At 37.3% G+C, this 20,058-nt stretch overlaps 1 protein-coding gene across 13 annotated transcripts in view; it reads left to right on the top strand.

Annotated features, from left to right (window-relative positions):
* ARHGAP24 (Rho GTPase activating protein 24) overlaps positions 1 to 20,058 on the top strand; it is a 504,620-nt gene that overhangs the window by 370,026 nt on the left and 114,536 nt on the right. The window contains exon 1 of one of the 13 annotated variants that reach the window (XM_073237337.1): positions 10,646 to 10,669. The exons of 11 other annotated variants lie outside the window; for them this stretch is intronic. The gene's annotated coding sequence lies outside the window, so the exon portion shown is untranslated. Of the gene's footprint in view, positions 1 to 10,645; positions 10,670 to 20,058 lie in introns of those variants that run through there. One more of the 13 variants, XM_073237343.1, reaches the window with a different exon arrangement.

The following is a 20,058-nucleotide window of genomic DNA, read 5'->3' as shown; positions in this document are numbered from 1 at the left end:
AGAATTTTATTCACAGTGATCTGAGATGTTATTGCTATTATCTTTATTTTAAAGATTAAAAAACTAAGACCAATGAAGATTAAACAGCTTGCTAAAATCACATAACTAGGAAGTGGCAAAACCCATTCTAACTCAAGTCTGTCTTACCTTCAAACTATGGAAACATTAAGGTATACATTAATGTAACACAAATATAAATACAATATTTGTATTTGTTTCCCCATGATTTTTTTCTACTTTTAATAATCCTCTCCTTTCAATACAAGTTTTGCTTCCACACACTTAGGACATAGCAGTGTTTCTCAAGCACACCCACCTGACTCAGGGAGAAGTAGCAACACAGCCTCCTAAATTAAAGAAATACTAAATGTTGTACTGTGGGTTGGAAGCTCGCACCTATGTTAACAGAGTTAAGAAAAGTTGAGTAAATGAGTGATGGTTTCCATTGGCAGGTACTGGGTGGGTACTCTGGGACTCATTGTTTTCTAAATAGCAAAAATGTTAGTCTTTAGAACAACTAGTTTGGCTACTATGAGGGTGTTAAGATTTATTGGTGATTATATTTTTTAAAGGAAAAAATATCTTTTTATTTTTCTGTTTATCATTTCATTTTTTTATGGAACTGTCGACATTTTTGGAAAGCAAAAAACAAAACAAAAAAGCTGCCATCCCACATTACCTCATCTTCACGCTCTGCTCTCCCTTCCATTAGGTAAGAAAATGGAGAGCTCAGTGTCTCACAGGCATACATTAGGATTTTTGATTCATGACACTTATTGTTGGGAGATACTACTTTAATATCTTACCTTTTGCTACTGTTATACAATGAGTCAGGCAATGCAGCATAAATCACCTACTATTGATCATTGGGCTAGGGAACTGCTTTTCTGAAATCAACACTTTATTTCCTATTGTAATAACTATAAAACAATCAATTAATTCCCACCTAAAGTAACAGGGTTATTCTCACACATCACAGTGTGATTACTAACCAATTCTCTCTCTCTCCCTGTTATCTTGGATGAAAATAGTTGGTCAGAATTCCCATCTGCTTTCTTCACCATGCTGTGGGTATCAGAAAACTTGATTTCTGCCTTTTAATTAGGAAAAACAATAAGGAAACAGATTTGTATGGTTTGGTTTCTGAACTACAGTGAATAGAATGTTACCTTTCAGTCAAAGGACCACCTTGAGAACTACTATTTCATTATTTATGTTCCAGGATAATGTATCAGAGCAAGACTTACAATAATTTTACCACAGTTTATAGCTCAGCTCTTGCAAAGCTAGAATGTAATTGAGCTAAAGAAAATTTAAGTTCAGACGTTCTTCTGAAAGATCTAGGATGCCAGTGGGTTCTAGGAGCAAAAGGGGGAGTTTTGAGGGCCCATCCAATTATGAACTATTTGGGGAATTTCTGGATATCAGATTTCTACCAAAACTTTCTGGAGCACATTTAAAAATTCTAAGCAGTGAATTTTTATAATCTTACAATATTTCAATATCCAGATTTTACTATTCACTTGATCTGCAATGAATTTCTAATAGAAGAATTAAGATACCACCTGATTTTTTTTAACCCTTAGAAAATTTGCTTGTTCTGTTTTTTCATTCATTTACTAAATATTTGTTCATTTGTTTTATGTGTGAAGTATGATTCTGAGTCCTGGGAATATAGCTGTGAATTAAACTGACAAACTCCCTGCTCTCAATTATTTTACATTCCAGACACTAAAGATGTATAATTACAGTGTATTTTATGTATAATCAATGCTTAAAAAAATAAATGTCAAGTATGCCAGGCACTGAGGGCTGTTAAAGATACAGTAGAGTAAGGGAGATAGCAAAGAGAGCAGGGTACTTTTATGTAGGATGAACAACGACACCTCTCTGACGTGAACTGTAAACAAAAGTCTAAGGAGGTTTGCTGTGTAATGAGCTGTCCAGGGAGGAAACTGCACATGGATAGGTTCAGATGTGGGAGTTAGGTTCTGGCCAGCTGGAGGAACTGCAAGTCTGGGGAGCAGGTGAGTTCAAAGATTAGGGCACACATACAGTCCTTCCTGCTGACTATGGAATTACCTGTTTATTCACAGCATTAGAGACTAGGGGTCAGGATGTGGTAGTATTTTCCGGGGTAGTAGTTCAATGCATCCCAAAGCTACAGAGGAAATTATGGTTCCTTATCAGATGAAGGCATCTCACAATAAGGATGTCTAGGTGTGTCATACATGATTGCACAGTTAGTAAATGGCAAAGCTCAGAGGCCAGTGTGTGCTCTGTAACTTTCCCCCCAGGTCGCCACCCCATCTCCACAGTGAAGCAGATCTGCCATGTCCATTTCTCTACCCAAACAAGAAACACCTAAGCTAGCAGATGAAATGTCTCCCATTTTTAAGTTTGTTCCTATTAGATACAAAATAGCCAAATTATGTATTTACATTTTTGTTTTTAAATAGTATTGAAAGGAAGATAATTATGAAATGATGGCTGCCCCAGAAATCAGGTCATGGAGTAACGCCTTGTAAACACTCTTTAGGCTCAAGGGCCTTTTTAGATGGAGTGCATTGGTGTGTTGTTAGCCACTGTAAATTCACCAAAAACAAAACAAAACAAAACAAAATATAAGGAACAAAGTTCTAAGAGTAGCAAATCGGTAAGCCTTGTTTTAGGAAAATTGTAATTTCTTCTGTTTCCTCAACTTGCGCTTTCCCTTCCTTTCCCACTTTACTTACAAACTGTAGGTGACATAAGACATTATCTCTAAGTCTTTGTGACTCTTTCTGAAAAATCCCCAAATTCCATTAAGTCCATCCCTTTTTTGCTCCTTTTATTTCTGTTTTCCTTTAGCCTAGAAAGCCTGGAGACCTCATAATTTGGTGGCTGTTTCTTGCATCAGGACAGGTCTAAAGAGAAACTGGTGTTCTTGCTGAGTGAGTTTAGACACCTTGTGTGCACTTGATTCCAGGAGTCTGGCCACTTGAAATGGTATTTTCAGGGATGACTTCACAGTGTAGAAAATAGATACTTAACCATGCTTGTCATTTGTTCCAACACCAAACAGGCAGCATTTCTAAGAAAAAAACAAATAACACTTGTTGACTTTACAGTTCTGAAGTTGTCCTTAGAACAAGGGACTGTGTACAGGACTTTGATGCATTTCAAGGTCCTGCTTTATGTTAACTTTGTTTTGTTCTTGCAGAAGTGGTGTCAGGTGACCAGGTGTTAATGTACTTTGAGTGACTTGCCATGAAGCCTACCACCATCACTCCTTTAGACTGCAGCTAAGACCTCATGTTGGTGGCGCTCTTTCCATTTTGAAAGACAATTTTCTATACATTATCTCATTAATAGTCACAATAGGTCTGGGGGTTAGTTAGTGTTAAATTACTAGCCTAATATGGTCAGATATCTTTGTGTGTATAGATAGGTATCATAAGAAATGGAGAGATCCTGAGCCAAAAGACAAAGTTCTTCAGACTCTAAGTCCACTCTTTTCTTCCCTAAACCACATAAACCTGAATCTAAATGTTGCAACTCAAGAAGATTGGGGTACGTAGGAAAAAGACTCTCCGTCACATTAAGCCTGGACATTCTGCTCCTCAATTTGAGTGAATGATCAAGCTCAGGATCAGCATATCAGGCTTGATTTCACTGAATCTACTAGTCTCTGTGAAGAACCTGAGCCTCCTATGAGTGTTACCTTCTATTTAGAAAAGTACGTTGCTCAGAAGTTCCTCATTCCATCAGCCTGGCTTTGGAGTTGGCCTCTGGAAATGAGATGCCCGTATAAAATAACTTTTTAATACTCTTGATCAAGTTTTGAGTTTTTAATACTGTTGAGTATGTTAGGAGCTCTTATGAACAAAGCTGCTCTTATGAACATTGATTATTATTTTTGTGGACTTTTTAAAAAAATTTTTATGGATATGTGTTTAGATTTCTCTTGAGTGAAACTTAGGAGTGGATTGGCTGAGTAATTTCCTAAGTGTATTTTTAACTTTATGAGAAACTGGCTGACTGTTTTCCGTTTTATAGTCTCACTAGCATATGTGAGAGTTCCTGTTGCTTCACATCTTTACCACCACTTGGAAATGGCACTCATTTTTAACAAAATTTTGGTTATCCTAATGGGTGCTTAGTGGTATTTTAGTGTGGTTTTAATTTGCATTTCTCTGATGACTAATGACATTGAATATCTATTTATATACTTATGGCCATTCATGTATCTAATTTTGTCAACTGTTCAGATATTTCACTCACTTATTTTAAGGGGCTACTTATAATCTTATTAATGTGTTGTAAGAGTTCTTTATGTATTATGGATTGAGGTCTTTTGTCCAACAGAGTATATGTGTTGTGAATATTTTCTCTCAATCTGAAACTTTCCTTTTTGTTTGCTTAACTGTATATTTCTAAGAACAAATGTTTAATTTTGATGGGTTCTAATTTCCAATATGTCTATCTATTAGAAAAGGTGAAAATTTACTGAATTTTTACTGGATGAAACTAATAGGTATTATTCACTAGAAAATCTGGATGCACAGAATGATCTCATTTAGGTGAAGAAAATACCTTAATGTACAGACATACAGAGATAAAGATCTGAAAGGACAAACACTAATGATGAAAGTTTGATGTTTTAACTCTTTAAGTTTTGTTTGTCAGCACTCCTTTTTACAATGCTCATATCATGTTTTTATAGTGGTAAAAGGGGTTTTAAAAAAGAAATGACAATAAGAAGTCCAAGTAATTTTTTTGTCCTTCTCTTCCAAAACTACCTTTGGTGGTAAGCTCTGTTAGCAATTTACTACATCTTCCTATGGCTACTTTTATGTGTACACATAATATTTCAACAAAAGTATGATTATTTTATACTGCTTTTAGGTAATTCACTTTTTAAAAACTTTTGCATACCATACAAATCTCATAAATTTAGATACACAAAAAAATACTTGTCATTTCTCCTTTGCTAGATACACTGATTACTCCCACTTTTATTGTGCTATCTTAGTCAATGGCTCGATAAGCATCTTAGAATGCATACTTTAAAGAAATCAACATTTGATATTTATTGAGCATTTGTGTCAGGCTCTGTTCTAGACATTGAGAATAAGGCAAAGTTCCTGCTCTTCAGGAATTTACTGATACAGGGCTAAGAGCAGAACTATTAGCAAGAACAAACTTCGTTGGCATTTCAAGACTATGAGGAAAGCAGAACAAAGGTGCTTTGGTAAATATTTATTTTTGTTACATAAAGTAGCAGCAAAAGCTAGTGAATGTAAAAACAAATGTATTATGTGGCAAGTAAGATTACTAGAATAAAAGTATCTGAATAGGATGTTCTCTCTGAAAACATAAGAATGCATTGCATATACTCTATCCATTTCTACCATCTATTTATTTAAGAATAAGAAATCATGGGTTATGAATTCAAATAAATCATCAAAATCAGTTCTTTTATATATATTTACATGTTTTATATATATATATATATATATATATATATATATATATATATATATATATAGGTTTCCTAGAATACATTTACTCTTCCTCATAATGCTTTCATTTCCTATTCAGAAATTCTGTGTGTGCAGTTTTAGTGGTAGGAAATTCTAAGTTTATGCCTTTCCTTAAAGAAGCAAAAGACATTAGATCCTTATTCCCTCAGGCCAATAGAATTGAAGAATAGCACATGGATTTATTTTGAGCACTTTGGTGCTCTTTCTGTCAGCTGTTAGATACAAGGATAGGGAGAAGTGGCTGGAAGCCACACATATGAACAGTAATTGCAGAAGTGATAGAAGCAGCTAAGCTGCTGTGGTTGGCTGGTTGCTGTACCTCAGGATCCCTGCCTTTTATTTCTATTTAATTTCTTTGCTGGTCATCTGGGGCTCTGAAGCCTGAGTCTTAGCCTCCCACTGATTCTGAGCTCATAACATATTCTAATAATTCTCCTTTTGCTTAAGTTGGCCATTTTTAAAATCTCTTGCTTGCAATTAAGAACTTTAAGTAGAACAAATACTACTTTTAACTTTTTCTTCAGTGCCTCTCACAAACTCCTTATAACAAGAGCTGTGAGAAATATGTAATAAACAGAACAGATATGTGGACTGATGCCTTTTTTCAATTAACCATTCATTCACGTAACCTTCAAGAAATACTATTAAATGCCTACTGTACCAAGCACTGCACTAGGCTTTGAGGAGTGAGGGGCCAACCCTAACATTTGTAAGACAGGAGTGAGCTTAGCTGGTTATCAGATCTCTGAACTTATGTGAGATGACAGGGCATGCACTTGGTGTTTTACTCAATTGATCCTCTTTCTCACCATTTTATTATACATAATAATGCTTTGTATCATTTCATTTGAAGATTCCTCACTTTTTCAATAACAGGATACTATTGAATGGTACCTGGAAGATATGTGATGTATATTCTTCTCACCCGCCACTACAGTAGCATTTGCCTGAACATGAATAAACACTTTGTGCAACTAAGCTGTGTTTACACAGAGGTAGTCCAATAAATTCAGAGAATGATTCATGCAAACACTCAAGTAAAACATTATCTGGTCTGTTATGGCTCCCCAAATTGACTTTGCCTCTGTGGGCAGGATGACTCTAAGAAGCAATATCATGGAAAAGAAGGAATTAACCAGAAATGGGAAGGGCTGGCATTCCAGACAGAAGGAAGACCATGTGCAGAAACAGAAGCAGCATGATGCCTCGAGGGCCTGGAAGGACCTGGAAGAGTTTACTCTACCCAGAGTGTGTCAAAGGAATGCATCTGGTGACAACAAAAGTAAATGAATCTATAGAGATGCACAGATGCCAGATATTGAAGAACTTTTCACACCAAAAAGACTGAGCCAGATACATATAAACAATCCATTCAATTCATATCCTCCTGCCATTACTTGTTCGGAGCTCTTAGGGAAAGCTCTTTCCTTCTTTCTCACGTTACTGCAGGCCTTTTATGGTCATTAGAACATGGTTTGGCTACCAGGGGAAAAGATGGAGCAGTAGAGATCTGACACACATACCCACACATGCGCACGTGGGCACACACACGCACATGCACACACACAATGCACTTGTGCTTGTTGCCTTAATTGAGAACAGCTTGGTCTTCATGCGCCATACAGTGAATTCCTCAACCAGAGCTACTAAGGATTAGATAGTCTTAGGATATCCTTTTGGAGTCTTTTTCATAAACTTTTGACATCAGAACCTTAAGGAGACTTACTTAAAGAACATTCACTTATGGAGCAAAGATAGAAAATGATGATAGAGTGACAAATAATTTTGGCAGGTAAAAATAAAAATCCTTGATAAATGCCAGTGTATTATAGTAATAAAGTCAATTGCTCAAATACATGAACTTTGCAGGCTAACTGTTGAAATATTACTCTTTATAACTAAGAAGTACTGTTCCATACTTGTTTTTCTCCTCAAAATCCCCACTCCTTTAGCGTGGGATTTCAGTCTCAGCATCTACACACACCAGTGCTAATAGGCAGGGCTGGGGGGACAAGTGAAATGTCAGGGCCAGCAGTATACACTCCTGAACTTTTCAGAACATAGGTTCATTTATTTCAGTGCATGGACTATTTTCACTGACAGATTTTCCAGCTTACTGTACCCTGGAGTCTTAGCTTCCTATGTCATTCAAAGACCTAAACCGACTAATGAGGCAGTTTTTGCAGCAGACAGGAAGAGAGAGAAATGGACGACTCCCTTCATTTTGAACTCCCCTAGCTATCTCTTAGTCTCCAGTGTAGAGCTTATTCCTCACCACCATATCAAAGCAGCAAACCCAAGTTTGAGAACTTGCAGTTTTAAAAAATGCAAGCATTCTCCCAGCTGGGAGAGGGTCATTCTTCCTGATATTAACAGGGCAAAGCTTGCTGATAAGATACTGCCTCTAAGCAACCTTTAATATTTAATGATGGTATCACAGAGGCATTGACTTAACAGTGAGCAATAAATTATAAAAACACCCAGAAGCTCATGTCAGATGAATCAGAACAATTGATTTTCTTTTTAAGCATGAGCTTGCCATGGTAAGCTCATTTTAATATAGCAGAAACAGGGCCAGAAGCTTAGGTTTAGAATGAATGAGGCATGGCAGATGAATCACAGGACAATGTGCTATTTATGGAGAAGATAAAAAGCAAATGTGTAGAGAGGTGGGGGGAGCAGGGTGGTTTGTTGAAGTATAGTGGTCAATGAGGGCTCATTGATAGATGATCCCAAAAAACACAGACAATGCCAAGAATGAACTGCGATTGACAGAGACAGGCTCTCAAAAGACCAAATATTAAGCACACATGATATTTTTATGACATCTCTTCATTACAGTTTAATATTAAATCTGCCAGCCCTCTTAGCCAGGGACAGCTCTTCAGCCATTTATTGTGGGATCCATTCTGGTAGAATCACCAGCATAATAGTCTGGAAGGAATGGAGGCTTTTACTGCATGTGTGTTTGTAAAACCCAAGATTGACTTGGAATAGATGACTTCACTTTGAAAGACGCACCAATTACCAAAAGAAAGTAGGCATCAAATATAACTGAAGGTCTTGAGGACAGGACAGCCATAAAGTGATGAATAATTAGGAGTGGATTTAATACTGAACTGTAGGTGCAGTGCAAAATAATTTGTCAATCATCAGTAGAATGAAGGTGGACATTGTGGAAGACAGTTGTCAGCATCCATCTCTTCATTTGTTATTCAAATGAATCATGAGAGCCATGCACACATCATATTTGGGGAACAATTTACTTACTAAAATTATTAAATCTTACTGGTTTTTTTAATAAAATGCTTTAGAAGGAGTGCATTATGTTTGATACTGTTTTACTCAGACCCATTTTATCAGCATTTAATGTCAATGTTATCCCTTTATGTTTTCTTAGTTTCTTAACAAGAATATGTAATATTCTGCATCCACACACTGAAACACAACCCTCTCGCACTTCACTAGATTACATGATTTCCTTTTTTTAACTGGTAACACCGAGGCACAAAATGGGAAAGAACTGCCTAAGGCCAGACACTGTTTTAACAACAGAACAAGAACAAGAATGCCAAAATTAAACACAAAGCTGACTATTAATCCTCCTTGTGGTTCAGCTAGCTCTTGCTGCTGACAGTGACAGTATTTTTCCCATTTTTATTTTGTTTGCTTTTGCAATATTTACATTTTGTTGATCATCTCCTTCCCATATAAGAAAAGATCTCATATGAAGTAGAAAAGGACAAGATTAAATGCTACGCTGGGAGGGCTGTGTAACACATTTCACTGTACATGTTTTCTTGCTCCAAGTATAGTTTTGCAGATATTAATCTTATCCTTAAGCTACCCTTATTTTTATGCTTGAACTTCTCTGGCCCAACAGTCACCAGGTTTGCCTGCTATCTACAAGCATCGCTTTGTAGACTGTGCCTGAAATTCCAGAGGAAACCAGACATGAAGCAAGGTATATGTGGTATGCGCTGCTTAGGCACACTGCCAGTGTATACTGGATAGTTAAAAAAGAAAAAGGTATGAATGGTATTTACCAAATTATTTCCTCTTATCTCCTCCCCTCTCCTGATGTCTCAGACACCAAATATATTGACATTTTCTTTTCATATTATTTTATCTTCTCTTCCTTTCTGTGTCTGTGCCCATCTTAGCCCAGACAGTCATCCACTCATACCACAGCTACTGCAACGATGTTCTGGGAGAGCCCCACCTCAGCTGAAGGTTTTGCCTACCTCCAAAAATTAGACATGAATAGCCATAGTTGTTTGAATTATTTGTTTGAATAATACACTTCTCTCCCACAACACCTCCAACTCCACATCTCTACTTAGTTATCCTCCCTAAAATTAAACAAACAACAACAAAAAATCATAAATTTGAATTTAAAAGTCCTCAATCTGGGCTTTATTTACTTCTCCAACGTTTTTCTTTCAGTGCATCCCTACTAGAAATCTCTATGCAGCTAAGCTTATCATTTACTGTTCCACATTTAGTTCAGCCAGTAATTTGAAGTATGTTGGGTGGCTTCCTGCTTTCCTCTAAGCCCTAGTCTTCCTGGAATTCCCAAGTAGAGTTTCAGCTCTTCCTTCAGGGCTCACGTCCTCTTCTGAATTCCTGCCTCAGCCCTCTTCCTTGATAAACACTCAGATGGCCAACTCATGGCTAGTGTACATCTCCAGGTTCAGCTGCCCAAAATGCAACTCCCTATGCACTCCCCTACTAGCACCAGATCCTCTTCTATCCATTCCTAGCTCAGTAAGTAGCAACACCATCCATGTAATAATTGACAGGGTTCCATTTTTCCTTCTTTCTCACATTTAATTCATTTACAGTCCTTTGAGTTCTACTCCTGAAATGAGTTTCACATCTTTCAACTTCATTTTGTTTATTGTTATCATGATGGCACAAGCCACCATCACTTGGAGCATTGCAAGAGTCTCCTAAAATGTCTCTCTCCCACTCTCTCTCTCCCCAGAACAGCCTTCAAACCAAACATCAGACCCTGTCCCTCACCACCTTGGAATGGTCCACATTCCTTAACTTGACCTTTAGATGCAGCATGACAACGGCCCATCTCTATCTCATCTTGGGCAACTCTTCATGACACATGTTCTAGCGACACTGGCCTTCTGGTGAGTCCCAGATATACCACTAGGACTTTTTCAATTTAGGCTTTTATGCTTGGAGCCCTTCTCCTCCCCAAAGACCTATTTTTTCTTGACTGGCTGGCTCCTTCTTTTTCATCTCAGCTTGAACTTCAGAGAGGGCTTTATTCATCACCCTAAATAATGCAGGTTACCACCTCATTGTTTTCTTTCATAAAGCCTTACTTCCTTCATAGCACTTACTACAATCTCTACTCATTTTTTGGACATCTATTTGTTTTCTTGATATTGTAGTGTTCTTTTTAAATCATCTGGCACCCACACTGGAATGTAAGCTCAGTGAGGTCAAGGACGAGGTCTGCCTGTTTATCTTTGTATTTCTGGCACTTGACTCTGTGCCTAGCAGTAAGATCTTCAGTGTCAGTTAAATGAATGAATACTACTTTTGGGGCACAGGTTATTATCCATCCTTTCGTGCTATTGCTTAATGTTGATATAGAATTCATCTTATAACATTTCATTCCCCAGTGTTTAGGAAAGCACCCTACATATACTTGGACCTCAGTACATTTTTTTTTTATTGTCAGTGTAATTGAAATAGGAAGTTGGAAATGTCAAGTTACGTGTGTGGAGTGCGACTGGGGGGGGGTACATACTTTAGGAAACAGCTTATTACTCCTTGAATGCAAATCTGAATGGTGTTAAGGAACTTGGAACAAGACTTTTTTAGTATAGCCCTGCCAAAGAAAAGAGCCTAGTCATGTAAGGGGATTGAATTAACCATGTAAAATTTGGTACAGATTTATGTTGAATCCAATATAGTATAAGAAGAACAGAATCATTCTCCTCTGGCTTGGCAAAGACATCTGTACAAAAACCTTGAAGCCAAACTTAACAGTGGATTGTGAAATGGAAAAAAATTAGATTTTGGGGGGGATGAACAGATAAAAAAAATATGAGCTCAGGTGGAGGGGGTCAGGAAATGTAAATGACAGGATGAGAAGGAAGAAATAGTCCTTCAGAGGTGTCTCCAGGAGGCAGGCTCATTTGCAATGAACAAGAGAAGTTAGGGGTGCAGAGAAATGTAAGCCAGTTAGGTAGGGTGAATTTGCAATTTTCTTCTTTATTTGGTTTTCCTTTTTATATTTTAGAGGAATAGAGGAGCTCTGGCTGAAGTTCTTTGCTAAAATGTCTTCAAAATGAATAGTTTTTAATAACATCTTGAGAATGTGCATACGTTTGAAATGAATAGACTTCGGTCCTCTCAGAGAGTAAGTTCCACAAATCCTTTGCATCGTCCTCCTCCTTGCAGCATTGGCCTGTGAGCAATGAGCCCAATTTCCATCCCACAGTCACTAGGAGGCACTTCAGATTCCCTGTGATGTATGTAGATGGAGAAGTGATTCCATATAGTTTGCTGGTTCTTGGAGAACATTTTTCCTTGTCGGCTTTCTTGTTGGAATGATTTTCAGAATGCTTATTTACCTCTTTGCAGTATTAGTCAACCTCACTGTATCAATAAAAAGCTTTTTTAGCTAACTCTTGATTTTTTAGGTTTGTAATTATTGTGGCCAAAGTAAATCCTAAGATTTCATGAGTTGCCAGATGAGGGGAAATCACATTTAGTAAGTCACTAACTATGATCAGGGTAGTATACTTTATATATGTTTTTTCAGAATTAGTTTTATAATTTGCTTTAGAAATAAGTCAGAAATATTGAAATCTGCATTGCATTCAAAAAGTTACTCAATTATTGAAGTTTAAAAGTTCGCTTAACTCTTTATTATTTGTATTTATTGATGACCCAGTCTCTGTATATTTCTAAACAATTTAGATAACTTGTATTGGAAAACAAAACAATAAAAAGAAAAACAGAACAAAGGTCAGTTAAAATGACCAGAGAGGTGGATTTAGTTCCTGGAAACACCTATTTGCAATGTGCTTAACTCTACATTGATCAGATGCAATATTAATTTGATAAACAAATACATGTATAACATTAAGCATCAGGTATTGTAGTAGAGATAGAAAAAAATAACTGAGGTACAAAACTGTTAAATCATTTTCTAAAACACATTTCAGCACTCAATTAAAAAAGCCAGAGCTGCAGTTCCTCCGGAATAACTTCTGGAGTAATTTTTCATGATTGGAAGTGCTTCAGTGAACAATAAGTTACCCTCTCCAGGTACTTCTGACTTGGAAAAAAAGAAAAAAAAGTCCCAAAGGCTACAGGGCATTGCTTGGGCTTGTCAACAGGCAAAGGCTGTCCTTGGGCCTTTGGCACTGGTTTTTTTTTTTATATGGTTTGTCTTTCTTCTTTTCCACATGAACGAATTCACCTTTGGTTCTCACACACTTAGAAATTCAGGGCAGAGGTCTTTTGCTACTGGTTTTCAAGTTCATTTTCAAGAGAATAAATACTTTGCACATTTAAATGACTGTGAATCCTATGTTGTTTCTACACGAAACCAGTAGTGGCAGAAACGCAAGCATTCGCGGAGCTCTTCGGTTTGCCTTTCCAGGCGCGCGGCCCCCCACCCTGAGCCCCTGCGCTGCGGCCGGCGGGACTCTGGGCACCGCCGTACACCCGCCTCGCCCCGTGCCTTCGGGCGGGCTGAGCTTCAGCAGGGCGGAGGGCGGAGGGAAGGGAACGAGGGCAGAGAGCATCGCCCCGACTCTCTCACGTGGTTGGAGGGGCCGTGGGTCGCCTCCGGCTGGCTGCGTCCTGCGGGACGACCGGCTCTCCAGGGCCCAGCCCGGAGTAGTGCGCTCCTGGTGTCCTCACTGCCTGCCCTGGCCTGTGGGACCTCTCCGTGGACTGCCGTGTGTGCATGTGCTGGGTGCTGCCTGGATCCTGATCCCACACGGCCTGGAGTGCTTCTGTCCTCCGTGGATTTTAGTCAGAAAAAAGACTTTAACTGGATTTTCAGCAGGCTTCATGGGTATTTAGACAAATCACTTAACCTTTATTTTTTAAATGGAGTTTAAAGCATTTGATTCAGGAGAACTAAAGAAGAGGATTAAATGAAATAATTTGTTTATATAAAGCACCTGGCAGATAGCAGTCATTTTTTTTCACTTAAAAAAAAATTCTTAATGCTGACTGAAGAGCTCTATTTTCTTCTAAAATGTCGTTATATGCTGTGTGCTTCGTCTTTAACACGGGTAAGGGTGATGTGGGCCTCATTGTCATGGATTCTCCTGAATCTGCAACCAGTGTCAGAATTACGAGAGCATCAGACCTATGTTCCTTAGCCAAATAGCCAGTGTCGGAAATATTTAGGTTTCAGTCAGCCAGTGGTGTGAGATGGTGATAGGCCTATAGCTGATCTGGGAGTAAGCAAAAGTAAATATATAATTTCCTTTTCTAATTTTTATTTGTTTATGGGACATTCTGTTTTCCTCAAAATAGCACAGACCATTTAGCTTACTCAGCAAATGACTGATTTTTTTTTTTTAGAGGAAAAAAAATGGAAACATAACAGTGCCTCCCCTTCTTTTTTAGAATCGTATTTGTATATATCCATTCTCAATCCTCAGTGCTATGATTATCAGGCAATAATGGTCTAGGTGATCTAAAAGATCTAAAGGTCTAGGTGATATAAAAAATATATATTATGTATTGTGTAATTCTATACTATAATTTTATATTATAATAAAAAGATCTATATATTTTTAGAATTCCTTAAGAGGGTTTATATATTGATATATATAATTATAACATATATTATATTATTATAACCTGATATTTTGATATGTAGCAGCAAAAGATAACCTCTCCCCAGAGGTCATATTCAACATCAAGCAGACAGCCTGGCACTAGCATAGATATAGTGATTAAAATTCAGATGGGTAAGATGAAGCTGGTTCTTTATGTTATGATTTTGGTTTAACCTCCTAGCCATGTAATTGGGAAACCTGAACTGCAGGGCCTCTACATTCCCACCCAACTCCCCTTGATTATGGTAAAAGGAGATACAGTGATCAATTGGGAATATCGTGAAACTGAGATGGATATTAAGGGGGAAGGAAAGGAAGTAGGTTATGGGGAAAGATTCAAGCTGTGCAAGACTGAAGTAGCATTCACATTTTTAAGAAACTTAATGAAAGATTATAAAGAACTTTTTTAAAAACATTAACCATACACTGAGCACTCACATCTTGGTTTCTAATACTATTGTCTAACAAGGAACTAGGGCTTTTTGGAGAAATGTCTGATTCCAGGACAGTGGCAGGAAATAATACAAGATGAGCCTAGAGCACTTTGTAGGCCAGATAAGGTAAGGAAGTCTTATTAAAAAAAACAAAAACAAAATTACGGGGATATGTCAAAGGGACAAGTGCCTTAAACAGCTCCCATTGGACAAAGCTGAAACAATTTTAGCATCGAAGTAATTGAAACAGTATTGGATTTTACTCCAAGTTATAAAATAAAAATCTATGAGTTATTACTGATTAAAGAAATGATTGAACTTACAACTTGGAGAGGTACATGTCTGTAAAGAAGAATTCCAAATAATTTTTGTGGATACTTTACTTTCAAGGAGATGGAACATAACTCCCCATTCCTAAAATTTGTACTATGCATAGTAACTCCTTACAAGCAGTACAGAAGGAAAGGTAGAAAAAAAAAGAGTATATTTAGAAGGGACAAACCTGACAAACATTACCTTCATCGAGCCATCAAGATAAACATAAACAGTGATAAGTCATGTAACAGTGTAAACCTTTGAAGTGATAGGATGAGATGGGCATTTCATCTCTGGTCTTTCTCCCAAAAGCCTATAATCCCAGAAGAATCATGGGACAAACATCAGAGAAATCCTAATTGAGAGGCATTCTATATCTCAGAACTGTCAGGGTCCTCAAAAACAAGAAAAGGCTAAGAAACCATTCTGGCCGTGAGAAGCCCAAGGAGACACAATGGCGAAATGCAATGTGGTGTCCTGGATGGGACCCCAGAATAGAAAAACATACAAACTAAGGACATCTGAGTAAAATATGAGTTTAAGTAATAATAATCAATCGATTTTGGTTCATTTGTTATAACAAATGTACTATATGTGTAAAGTACTAATCATAGGGAAACGGTGTAGTTATATGGAAACTGTGCTATTTTTGTAATTTATCTGTAAAGCTGTTCTAAAATTAAAAGTGTTTTTTTAATCATTTATAATCTGATTACTGTAAAAGAGATTGCAACTTCTCATTTTAAATCATCTTCCAAATATTGCCAGGGTATTTTTTCTAAAAACAAGTATTGATAAATGCCCACATTTCAAAATCAACCACTACCTACTGCCCATGGGCCATCTTTTACCAATCCAGTCAACCCCTACAGATCTCTCCTTTCCCTGTGGCCTATCAGTTAGCATTGCATTTGTCAGCAAATGAGAGAACACTTGGCCACGCAGCTGAAATGATAGGGGTTTATATTTCCGACCAAACTTCTGAGAGGTGGATGATTATTAATGGTTCTTCAATGGCCCTTCATGTTCAGGCTGATGCCTCTGAGATTCTTCTAGCCTTTACCTGGCAGTGCAAAAGGGCGGACACAGCTTCAAAGTAGGGGAATGGGACGATAAGAGAGCAGTGGAGCAATGGCCACATCTGCTCTTTTTACTCCACTGCTTTCCCCCTTGCAGCTGTCTGCTGAAGTCTGATTGTCCAGAACCCTGTCACACGGCAGCAGAGGCTCTGCTTTTTCAGTCTCTAGAAAAACTCATCAAGGATCCGTCATTCCAAGAATATCATGCACTGTGCCATTTCTATCATTATGTGCAGGGGACTCTGGTATTCCACTAGCATGAGCTCTCACTCCCAGGCGTTGTTAGGCAGTAATGCTTCCAGCTGCATTTGACTGGTGTCTACTATGAGCCCCTAACTATAAATTACTATAGTTCCATTCTGGGGAAAAAACAAAAACAGAGACAAAAAATACATGAAGCCAAGAAACTTCCAGCTCACCAACCTCACACCTACTTCAACAAAATAAGGGAGAATATTTTTTTCACATCAAGTTGGGGAAAAAGAAAATCTTTCATTTTTCCCATGAAATTCCATAATTTTGTTTTTCATTCATAGATTAACAGAATCATCTTGTTAAAGGAGCCAATTATTTTGGAGTTGTGGGAACTCTTGTTTTCTGAAGCTGGAGTTGAGGCATATAGCAGAGAACAGAAAGATTGTATTTAGGATTCAGGTTATAATATTTGAAATTAGAATTCTTTAGAACAGTACCAGATAATGGCTCATACACATACGGTATAAAAATGAAGAGTTTGGTCTATGCATCCACATTTTCTGGACTTGAATCTCTGCACTGTCGGCACTGTGGCTTTGTACCTTTGACCAGTATTTCTGTGTCTTAATGTCATCATCTGAAAAATGGGGAAGGTAATAATAGTAGCTATCTAAGATGGATGAATGAATTGAGTTAAGGTGTGTAGAGCTCTTATAACAGCACCTGATGCATAGGAAGCATTTAATAACTGTGAGCTGTTACTAGTATCATTAGCATAATGTCAGTATTACAAGAGAGCAAAAAAAATGCCCTTGTTATTTCTATTATCATGTACTATATAGAATTTATCTTTTTTCCTCTTTCCTAACCTTAATGTTGCCAACCAATTGTGTTTAAAAAGATGAAACTACTTCCTGCCTATATTGTTAAAGCTTTTTATGTGCATATGTCTACACTTTGTTTCAAAGATGAAATTTAAGTGGTAGAATTCATTCATTAGCTATGGCTATGAAGCAGATTGATCTCAATTGTTGACTTTGCTTTCCAGGAAGAAATGTAAGCTCAGTGTATACTCTGCTGACCTTTATCACTTATCTGTGGAAGTTCTCCTTCACATGTCTGTCTGTGTATTGGTGTATGGCAGTTCATTGTCTGTATTGCCTCAACAATAGTGAGTTAACTTTTTCAGAATTAAATTCACTAATTAGATTAGACTTTCCTTTTCCATGAGCTCACCTTTTTAAGGGTGATATGAACATATGAGTGCTCGGAGATACCAGGTGTTTTGTACACTGGGATAGATGTCTACAAGTGTTACCTAGTTCTCTGAGCACATTTAAAACCCACTCACATTGTATACTAATATTTATTTAATGAGAGTTATGGATTTCTTTCCTTGGTATTAAGTTGTATACAGAGGAAATGTTTTTCAGACGTATCAAGGAGGAGAGATCGGGAGAGGTAAAGAAGGAATAATGCCTCCTTTGTTTTAAAGGTAGCAGTATACTCTGTTTTATTGTTTACTGTTTCATGAGTTTACTCCATTTCCTTGTTCTGAATAGTACCTAAATGGTGCAATTGTACTTCCATTTGCTGACCAGGGTAGTGTTGAAATAATAGGAGAAATTATCAAGTAGATATGAGATTATTAGAGTATTCTTGTTTCTTCTCTCCTTTGAATAAAAATATCATAGGTAACTCCTGTTTGGGAGAAAGGGTATGGATTTTCTAATCTATTTTAAGGAATGTGTATAAATCTACTGCACAGCCTTAGTATTTTAACTTCTACAAATGTTGTAGGTTACTGCCTAGGGGTAGGAACTCGCCAGGTTTTGAAGACTCTAAAGCTTATCCTGCATGGGAGTTGTATTTAAGAGAAAGAAATTATTGCTTTAGAATGAAAAAGAATTCACAACAAATTACAAATTCATGACAAGTGACAAATACCTACAAGTGTCACAAATCCAGCACTAAAGCAGGATCATTAATTATAAAATGCCCAACACCTGTTCTTTCCTACCTTAATTGAGTACTCTTTGCTCACCCCTTTATTTGAGAACTATTTTGTAATATCACTTTCTACTGAAAGAATGAAAAGACAATTCAGCCTTTCCTTAAACCACATGTGTGTGTTTGTGTGTGTGTGTGTGCATGTACACACACACATAAGCTACTAAACCCAAGTTATACTAAAAATGCTATCAGCCCCTCTAGCGTTAGCTCACCCAAGGGACTGTGTGATGTTAGGTAAATGGATATGCAAAGAGGGGACTTGATAGACTGTGGCTAAAATATCTTAATTTTGTGAATTTTACAAAACTATGTGAACACATTGATACAGCCCCTCCAGGACCTTCGAAGAAGCCCATGCAGTGGAAGTCTTGAAGCTTAAGCTTCATTTGTTTTATAATTAATTCCCCTCTGCTTGAGATTCAAACAGCTGACAGCACATGGACCCCTCCTTTCACCCTCAGAGACACGTTATATTATCCACGGATTTACACTGTTTAAGACTCCTAACTATTGGATGACATTATTGTGTGAAGATAAGGGTAGGAAGAAATTGTTTTCCTTAAAAAATCATAACCATAGACAATATTTGTAAAAGTTTACTTACTCTTTAAACTAGACATTTAAACCAGGTCCAGTGTGCACCATATATTAAGTCTAAATTGCTAATATACCTACAGGAAGAACTGTAAAAATATTCATGAATTATTCACTCACATACTTAAAACGGGCTGAATGAGTATTTGTAATAGGTTATCTTTTGATTATAGATTAGTGACCTTGAATTTATGAAACATTGTATCTTTTAGATTTGAATTCCCTAAGTCTTTTATTTTATATTAGGGAGGCAGAATCAATCAACACATTAATATGTAAACCACTCTAAGTCTTAAAGCATATCTTAAACCAACTTGAATGAATCCACTGTAAGTGAACTACGCCACCTGCCAGAGCTTTGTGGTTTGGCCTTCCAAGGTTTCACTTACCTGAGGTCAAACGTGGCCTGTAAGCACATGATCCTCCCGACGAATCATCAAGACAACAGTATCCTAATACTATGGCACAGTGCCTACATCACCCACCGCACTTCATCTTCTCATGTAGGCATTTGATCATCTCATATCTTCACAACAAGAAGGGTGAGTCAATTACAGTAAAATCTTTTCAGAGAGAGAGTACATTCATGTAGTTTTTATTATAGTATATTGTTATAATTGTTCTATTTTGTTATTAGTTGTTTTTAATCACTTACTGTGTCTAATTTATAAATTAAACTTTATGATAGGTATGTGTATATAGGAAAAAACAATATACACAGGGTTTGGTACTATCTGTGGTTTCAGGTATTCACTGGGAGTCTTGGAACATATCCCTGACAGATAAGGGGAACTACTGTATTAAGAAAGAAGTGAATTATTAATGGCTGATTTTAATTCCCTGCTTGGGGAGTCATAGTTAGCCATAATATTGCTGAAGCTCTGGACTTCAAAGAATTTGTGGCTGGCATAAATATTATGCATGAAAAGGCAGTGGTTTATGATTGTAACTACCCTCAGCAGAGCTCCTGCCTCTTACTGGCAGCATGAAGGAGCCGAGAGTAAGAATTCCCATGTCAGATCATATTGCATACTCTGGCCCTGCTACTTACTAGATGTGTCAACTT

Source organism: Manis javanica, chromosome 5 (assembly GCF_040802235.1).
Source record: "Manis javanica isolate MJ-LG chromosome 5, MJ_LKY, whole genome shotgun sequence".
Classification (NCBI taxonomy): Eukaryota; Metazoa; Chordata; class Mammalia; order Pholidota; family Manidae; genus Manis; species Manis javanica.
The sequence above is the reverse complement of the archived record's forward strand: the minus strand, read 5'-3'. Positions and strand labels throughout refer to the sequence as shown.